At 35.1% G+C, this 9,517-nt stretch overlaps 1 long non-coding RNA gene across 1 annotated transcript; it reads left to right on the top strand.

Moving 5' to 3' along the window:
- Positions 1-508: 508 nt before the first annotated feature.
- On the top strand, positions 509-1,666 carry LOC146768724 (uncharacterized). The gene is made up of 2 exons (XR_014955933.1): positions 509-1,109; positions 1,264-1,666. It is a non-coding gene; the product is annotated as an uncharacterized LOC146768724 (long non-coding RNA).
- Positions 1,667-9,517: the final 7,851 nt, after the last annotated feature.

Genomic DNA, 9,517 nt, shown 5'->3' with positions numbered 1-9,517 from the left:
TTCTGTAGCTCTCACTTCTTGTGTAATGAGAAATAATGCAGTACTTTGCTGCATGGTTTTGGTTAATTCTTGACTTCAAAATTCTTGACTTGTTTCAACATGGGTTGTGAACTGCCAATATAGCAGATTCTCCAGATTCTTTTGTTGATAAAAGTTTAAGGATCATTTCTGCAATCAAAAGTGGAGAGAGATAAACAAATACAGAATTATCATATAAGTTAATAATTCTGGAAGTATGAGACGTTTTTAAATCACTTTTGAGATCATCATATATAATGACAACACCAAAACAACATTATACATTTTTTTCACTTTGTGTTAGAATAACATAGAATGGGAAAATAAATAATTTTGTTTCACAGTGGTGATAGAATAGTGTCGTGGTTTGACATGGAAAGATAATTTTTCCCCGGAAGGAAGAGGTCAATTTAGATATTGACCAATTGAAAGTAGACACGCCTCTGAGAACACAGAGGGGTTGAAAGCAGAATTCCCAGGGGAACTCGCTCTCTTTGGTTCCGGTCAGTGTGCAGTGCAGACCTTCCCCCGCCCAGCCACGAGCTGGGTGGGGGAGGGGAAGCCCATGGCCTGAGAAAGGTAGGCCGAAAGCCCCAAGGGTGGTGGAAGGACTGGAACCGGGCTGGCCCCTGCAGATGGAAGGGTGGAAGAAATCTGGGATGTCTCCATTTCCCCCCCCCAGAGTTCCTCTCCCGAGAGGGAGAGAGAAAGCCGCGAGGAAGGAGGAGCGGGGGGAGCTGCTGCAAGGTGCCCAGTGTGTGGGAGTTGCTGGATGTCCGGGCATCGAGCCATCCTGGGAGTTCGGCCTTTTAACCCTTCCTTGAGAAATGAAAGCTTTGTGAATTTTCCTTTCTCCTCCTCGGTTTGAAAGAGAGGAAGAGGGACACCTTGGACCCCGGGATGGGATGTTGGAAGGAGGAATTCTGGATGGGAGGGGGACAAGGAGTGGCTTTTGGCTGGACTTTTCCGTGTTAGCCACAACCTGAACCAATCTTCTCCTTCAAGAGGGACTGTGTTTTGGGAGGATGCCAGTGAGTCAAGAGACCTGCTTCAGCTGGAAAAAAGACAAAAGTGGAGTGAACAGAGAAAAGGTTAGGGGGTTTGTGGTGGCGCCCCCTTGCCCTGGAAAGGAAAGAGAAAAGAAGAAGATCTCTGTTCTTGAGCCCTTGGCCCCAGGGGAAAATGGGGGGGACTGTGGTCCCAAACAATGAAAAACTGAACTGTTGTTTTCTCCCCTCTTGGCAGGGCATCCTTGAAAGGAAAAATCCTAAAGGCAGTCTGACCATCCATGCATTGGTGGTGAGAGCACTGTGCATGGAAAGGAGAAGGGTCACCATGGCAAACTTTTTCTCCGGGCGGTGCCATGTGTGACATGGAAACACAGGATGTGGAGCTGTGTTTCTTGGCGGGTCTGTGGCACAGGAGAGACTCTGTTCCCTCGATGGACTGAGTATCGATTGCTTGGAGGGTGGAAACCTGATTGGGGTCCAAATTGTGTCTCACTGTGGTTTGTTGGAGTTGGGTGGTGGGGGGAGGAATGTTTTGCAAGGTTTTCATTTGGATCTTTATGTGTTTTTTTTTTTTCCCTTCTTTAGTTTTCTCTTTTCTTTTGTAGTGGTAGTTTAATAAAGTTTTTTCCTGTTATCAAGCTTGGGCCTGCTTTGCTCTATTCTAGATTCCACTTCACAGCATTCAAGGTAGGGATCACATTTTCATGGGGGCACTGGCATTGTGCCAGTGTCAAACCATGACAAATAGAAAAAAATGTCTCTTTTCTTGTTCTGTTAAATATTACACTCTGTGACTCCCAGTGGGCTGCCTTGGAGCAAGTAAATGCCAAATAAATAGAAAACAGCTGAGGCAGCAAGAACTTATTTATTGCAAAAATGACTGAGGGCACCTCAAGTTCTGCAGCAGTGTGTTCCCAACACATTACAAGGCCATTGTCTGATTCAGCAAGACATATCATGGACATATTTGTAAGCATGGCTTTGATTGTTCAGCGGAGTCAAGGTCATATACTTAAGGGCTAAGACCTTCAGATGGATAATGTCTAATTGAGATGCACTGAACTATACAGCCTTTATTACTTAAAGCAGACTGGCAGGTTGACAAAACAAGATCAAGAGAGAGCAACGTTTTATTATTATTATAATTCTGTATTATAGTACATGGTTTGGCAAAAACAGAAGGCTCCAGACAATACTGAATCTCTATTGAACTCTCTCCTGGAAAGAAGGAGCTTTTACTCTGCAATGAATATGAAAGTGACAAAGGTACATGTCTGTGAGGGTGGCTTCTTCTCTGGTATAATTGAAGCTTCCAGGAGCCTTCTTCTCTTGAGTGACATTGGACCACCCAAAAAATGGATTTAGCAGTAATAAATACTAGTCTAAGTTGACTCTGAAATAGATGTTTTAAGGATTAATCATTAAAAGATGATTAACAAAACAGGATTCATATTCCCTCAAATTCCTCAAACTGCCTTTTTTGTAGAGTATCACTCATATTGTACTTTACAAGATAAGAACTCCAGTCTGATGTTTTGCATCCATGTACATACCTCCCTTAGAGCAGCATGGAAGAAAGCACTAAATAAATCATCAGACAGGCTGAGCAGGAGTTTAAAATCAGTTCCCATAGCCCTTGGGAATCCATGGGACAGTGGAACACATTAATTTTTAACTCTTCCACTGTAAATCAACAACAGAATTTTTACTGAATTCTTTCCTACTACTTTTGTGTTCCAGTCATATACAAGATGAAATGTATGCTTTTTCTCAGCAGTAATTGCATTTGGAATTCATTATGTTTACCTTAAAATACCTAAGGCTACCCATTTTGTCCTTATCATTCTCTTAGCTCCCTCTGTATGTAACAGAGATAAAAGATAGCTGGGTCTTCCCATGCTTCCTTACTCCCTACAAACACCCTCTCCCTTGGGATTGTCTCTGATGTGAGTTGTCCTAAGAACAGGAGGTGGAAATTTCAGGAGGAGCTCTCTGGATGCTCACATCATGAATGCATTCCAGAGATAGGTGAGCTGTGCTGATTTCAATTCAATTTGGTACACATTGGCCTACAAAAGGGTAAAAATGCTGCTGGAGACTGAACCAAACAGGCAAATTTCTATCTAAGAAATAGATTCTTATCTAAGCAGATTTTATCTAAACAGATTGCCCCCTGCCCTGACAGAGATGCTTGCAGGGTACATCCAGCCCAAAAATGGGGAATACTCTCCTTTGGATATGTAAGTAAAAGCACTAAGATTTGGTCCCATGCTGAGACAAAATCCTAAAGTAGCCAGGGAGGTGCTTTGCTGCTTTGAAACTGTGAATTCCATAAAGCCAAAGACTGCAAGTCTGTATTTTTCTAGAGTAACCTGCTTATATCATAGTCTGTATTAACATCATTTAGATATTTTATTTGCAAAAGATCTAATCATAATCATCCACATAAACTGAGCCATATTTCTTGTGCCTGACTGAGAGTTTTATCTCTGCTGCACTGTACTGGGTATGAAAAGGACATTTGCTGGAAGTATTTTCTTTCTACACTATCTGAGAAAGAAGACTGGTCTAAGCTAAAAAAGCATGTTCTGTGAACCCATAGGTGTTACACACTTTAATTTTGCTGATTTCTTAATGGAATTTTCCTCTGTGGGTTTAGAGCACCAGTATTATCTCAGAGTGTTAAACTGTACATGAAAGTCTTAATTCCATACCTGGATGTATGACAGTTTTCTTTCTGGTGATACTTTGCAACTTGACTATATTTATGGCATCATGAAGAAGACAATTTGTAAGGGTTGAAGATTTTGAAAATCCAAATGAAACTTACAATTCACAACAATCTACTTGGGACATTACTTCAAAGTCTAATATATATATTAAGAAGATAAATTGAGAAATGTACCTCAGATACATAATTTTTGAAAACTTAAAAAAAATATACATAAATACTGAAAAGACAATATATTTTTTTTCTTTTTATATATAAAAGTTTATAATTTATCACATTTTATAAAAGGGTATAAATATTTAATAAAAACGAGTGAAGATATTAAGTGCTATTAAATCATGACCTTGTGTTGGTGTGGCTAAGGTAAAAGGTGCTAATAAAATGATCTAAATAAGAGGACACATACACAACTGACAATTTTAAGGAGCCTTAACATCTGGAGAGAAAGCATCTGCGTCTTCATTGGAGTGTGGTCTATTGATCAAGTTTATCCTGATCAAAATTGCAGATCTAAATAGAAAATACTGATTAAATTTGCCAAGCTGACTCAGGAAGAAATATTTCATAGGAGGATTATCTATTAATCAATTAAGTAATTTGTTTTATTTATTTAAGTTTTTCTGCTAAAAAAACTTAAATTCTTAAAAAAACTTAAGTTCTTTCCTAGATTTTTACTTCTGTGGCTGTTAACCAAAGTTTTAATGTGTATTAATCACATAAATAAAGGGAAAAGTAAGTATCAGGTACCTTTTCCAAACTATCAATAAATAGAATAATATAATCTTTATTTAAAAATTACAAAAAGTAAATCTGCAACAATTAGGCAAAGAAGTACTTCCCAAAGGTCCTTTTTCTTTGGGTGAAATTAATTTTACACATAGTGCCAAGGTCTTACTTAATTCCTGAAACAAGACCTAAATTAGACAATTGTGTAAATTAGGATTGGATTTGATTAACTAGAGATTACTGAGTTATCTCATTTCTAGCTTTTAAGATATGCTTTCTTTCCCCTTTGGGCTTGCAGTTGTTAGTGTAAAAGAATAAATAATGGGGAGGGGGTTAGTTTTTTTTGTTTTACAGAAAAAAGCCCAAGCAATCAAAGCACCATCACCTAAATTACATTTAGGTTTCAGAGTTTCTAAAACCTGTGATTGTTGGTGGTGCTAATACTGTGCGCTCATTTAAAGTCCCATATAAATCAAAATTTTTATAAGTTTTAAAGCAGAAGTTGCTGATTGTCTCTAGGTTTTTTTATTGTCTTATCTGTCCTCCATCTTACATTTTATCCTTGAAGCTATCTAGGGCAGGAATTGCTTTATACAGCTTCTGACACAAATGGATGTGATCTATGCTTTGAGGTGCAGGTGAGCTGAAGATGCAGTTCTGTTGTGTTGATAGTTGGAAGACAATGAAGAAAGAATTTCCTGCATTTTTGCTCATGTTTCTGAATTTATTATAATCTCTAGGTATGATTCAGCTATAAAGAGACATATTGCCACTCTACATATCTTATGAATTCAAGGCACCATAGGACCCCCTCAGCTTTATCCTCAGAAGCTGAGGATGAAATGGATCTTTAAATCAGATTTTTTTCATATGTATCCCTCTGCTTTATATTTTTCCCCAAGGAAGATTAATACAGATTACCCTTTTTCTCCCCAGTGGAATTATTTAAATGCCTTCTCACATGTGTTATATATTACTTTCTAGATCTATAAATTAAATATTTCTACAGCCTATTCACTTGCATTTAAATTGCCTTTGTCTTACTTGACTCAAAAACATAAGCTAGGCATATTTACATGTTATTATTTTTATTTTACCAGTATATTCTACAGGCGATTTATGGATTAAATATTTGAATCTACCAACACGATTTAAAAATATGTTCAATTTTGTGTTGGCAAGTGTTGTTTACTTTTAGACATATAACCTGTGGAAAATCCAGTCCTAAAGACAAAATAGATTACTGCTAAAAGAGAAAACCACATTTTTCTTTCAGTCTCTTTGTTTTTTCTTTATCGCAAATTCAAATTTCTTGTTTAAATCATCTATCCTTTAGTTTATGTTTGAAAGATAATTATTATTATCTAATAAGGAAAATCTCATGGATTAAAGAAAAAAGCAAAACAGGAAAATAACTATTTTACTATATTAACTGAATAGCATTGAGTGTAAATACTGATCTTCAAAAACCTTTGCACACCTCATTTTTCTTTCTCAGAGTGCATATGTCATATATTTTCTATGAGTATCTAGTATTTCTTCCATAAGTTTCATTTTCTTTGGAAGCTTGGCTTAGTTTTTCCTGGTTTGGCATACTTCAGAGTTTTTAGCTGGTTCAAAAATCTTATATGTCACCTCTCTCCTGTAAAGAAAGCCTAAAAATATTGGGGTTTTTCACACTAGAGAAGTGTTATTGTTACATTTCATCATTAACTAGACCTCATAAACCTAGTGTGGATTTTACATAACCCTATTGTAGAGAGCTAGCTGTTTTAGGATGGAAATACATTTTATGTTCATGTTAATGATACTAATGTAGGTTGGTCAATAGACCTCTACATAGACCTCCCTATTTTTGTTTTGTTTTGGTTTGTCTTATCAGTGATAGATAAAAACAATTCTTTGTACTCTAGCAAATTTATTCTCTCTTATTCATGGACATTCTTATTTTCTACCTAATTCACTGCTATTAAATTCCATGGTTTAGCTCTTAGCATCTTACTTTTAGCCAAATGATAGTAATAATAAAAAATTATCTCCACCTTTATCTTGAGCATTAGATGTTTACCCATTTCTTCATCTTCCTGTGGGAAAATCAAATAATGATTACAGGAATATTGCACTAAGATAATTTAAAAGAATAAATACTTAAAACAGCATGAGAATAAAAATAAAGAGCCTGCTTGTCAGCATGCTATTTAAGATTTGAGTAAACTCAAACAGGATGTTAATAAATGAAGATCAGTTAAGCATATTATAGCATTAAACAATAGGATCATTAATGTGTGCTTGAAACATATAACAATGATAGAACTTCATGAAAAAGAGAAAAAATTTCCTTGAATATAAGTTGCATTTAATGAAATTTTGGAAATTAAAGCCTGTGAGTGTTTAAAAGGCATTGGGACAACATCCTTAATAACATGATTTAAATTGATCAGCCTAGAAATGGTCAGGAATTTGATTTGAGATTCAGTTTTGGTTCCTTTCAACCAAAATAGTTCTATTCTATTCTATTCTATTCTATTCTATTCTATTCTATTTGGAAGTTGAGGGGGGGAGGGTGGCAGGGTGGCAGGGGGAGAAAGTTCTTAAAACCCATAAGACTTCCTTTCAGAACATATAAACTGACTATTTTAAAATAATCTCAATTTTCTGCAGATATATCTCACCAGTATAGGTTTTTGTTTCTGTGTTAAGAGACATTGTGGCCCTCTTTTGAGAAAATATTTAAAGCTGAACTGAATTGAGGGGGTTTCTCAGATTGTTGAAGCACTAGGTTTTTTTCAGAAAATAGTTGTTTTAAGGAACAGTGTGAGAAATGTGGGTTTTAGAAATAGAAGCTACTAGAAGTAAGTATTAGAAATCTATTAGAATAATAGAAGGAATTCTAATAATAGAAATTGCTATTGGTTCATCATTTCCCTGTTACATGATGGACCAAGAGATACAGTCTAATTTTTCTCTCCTAGAGAATTGGCTCAGTGCTTCACAGCAGCTATTCCTGGTTTATACAGATATCAATAAATTATGAATCAAGTCATGACAAAAAATAATGTATTAAATAGTTGGGAGAAGATATTTTGCAACACTCTATCCTTACAAATAAAAGGCAGCATTCCCTAGAGAAAATAAATACATATGGTAGTTGTGAAAGTTTGGTCAAAAAAGAAGGATGCTAGCTATCATTTAAATATCCCCCCCTGCTTTAGCAGCCTTATGGCAGCAGGGCTATTGTTTCTGGTGATTGATATCACACACATGCCAGACAGAAGTAGCATGATAGTTATGGATCTATTCTCTTGTTCACATGATGATATTAGAAGCTGCAGGGGAAAAAAAGAAAAATATATTGTGGCATTTGCCTCCTTGTTCAGATTTAAAAGTCAGTGAAAGGGCCCAAATGCTGACATATGGTGTTAAAAAACTTTATTTCTTCTTTTTATTTTTTCTTTTTTCTTTCTCTTTTTCTTTTTTTTTGTTTTTCTTCTTTTTTTCTTTTTTCTTTCTTTTTCTTTTTTCTTTTTCTTTTTCTTTTTTTCTTTTTCTTTTTCTTTTTCTTCTTCTTTTTCTTTTTCTTTTTCTTTCTTTTTCTTTTTCTTTTTCTTTTTCTTTTTCTTTTTCTTTTTCTTTTTCTTTTTCTTTTTCTTTTTCTTTTTCTTTTTCTTTTTCTTTTTCTTTTTCTTTTTCTTTTTCTTTTTCTTTTTCTCTTTGTATTCAATTACTGTTTATGTATTAAATACTATTTCCAAAACTTTCACAGTGTCATAGCTTCTAATTTCCATGGAAAGTATCAGTCAAGCACTCTCTAATCTTATCTCAAGGAAGGATATCAAATTCATATTGAAACTGATGACATTTGATATAAGCCTGCATTCAACATAAGTGAAATTTCAATTTTAATAATTTTTAAAGGACATTCACATACTTTTCTAGTATCTGTACCTCTTGTGTTAAAGAACCTCTTTTCTTGACAAGTGCAGTTTCAAAAAGACCCTTTTTTCAATATCCATACTTATCAAGAGAAATTATTTCTTGTCATAAGTACATCTTGCATTAAAAAGCCCTTTTCCTGGTAACTATACTTGTAAGTAAAGAAAAGGCTAAAAAATTCAGTGAAACAGTAGCACCAACAGAACACCTGACAGAAGTCACATTCATCTCCCACTTTTAAATGGGTAATTCCATATTTTAAAAATTTCATGCATTACTAAGGCAAATATTAATTTATTCAACCAACATCTCTACTGTGCATTCATCCTCAAAGAAGTAGATTGGAAAATGAATGAGATTAATTCCCTGGAAGATTACAGAATCTAGCAACTCTTGACTTTCTGGCTCCCAAGGAACAAGCCTTACATTTGACAGTTATACAAGTTGCTGGAAGTCAGTCAGTGTGGCTAAAATATGTGTGAGTAATAAAAATGTTTAAAAAACTAACAGCCCAAAACAAAACAAAAGTGAAAGAAAAACTAAAAAAACACCACCAGAAAAAAAAACAAGAAAAATGCCCCCTCCCCCCCTGCTCCGCCAAAAATTTTGACTATTTTTCAGATGGAAAAGTATGTAAGAATGATATGAATGGAGGGATTCTGAGATAGCTGGAGGAAACAGAATTTGGCCTAAAATGAAATGCTTTAATACCAGTAAATATTATAAATGAATTCTTGATTTGAGTCTAAAATAATGAATCCTACAGTCATCAGCAGGCATATTTCCATTTCACTGGAAAAGATCGTGTAAGAACTGCTCATAAAATTGTAAGAATTAGAGGCAAATAAGAGATAACTAAATTAATCTTTCCCAGTCACTGCAAAATAATTCCATATTCTTTTCTAGAATAATCTTTCCAATATTTCCTACTCTGTTTAGAAAATAATGACATGTTCCTGATTCTTTTAATCACACTTCCACTATCAAGCACAAAATTACTGGAATGCATACAAAATTCACATCAGGTTGTTTGAACTATGTAGATTTCCCCTAATGTACACACACTAATAAAAATGTGTCCTATTACTACTGATTATAC

This window comes from Lonchura striata, chromosome 1, assembly GCF_050655825.1.
Source record: "Lonchura striata isolate lonStrDom1 chromosome 1, ASM5065582v1, whole genome shotgun sequence".
In the NCBI taxonomy this organism is placed as follows: Eukaryota; Metazoa; Chordata; class Aves; order Passeriformes; family Estrildidae; genus Lonchura; species Lonchura striata.
The sequence above is the reverse complement of the archived record's forward strand: the minus strand, read 5'-3'. Positions and strand labels throughout refer to the sequence as shown.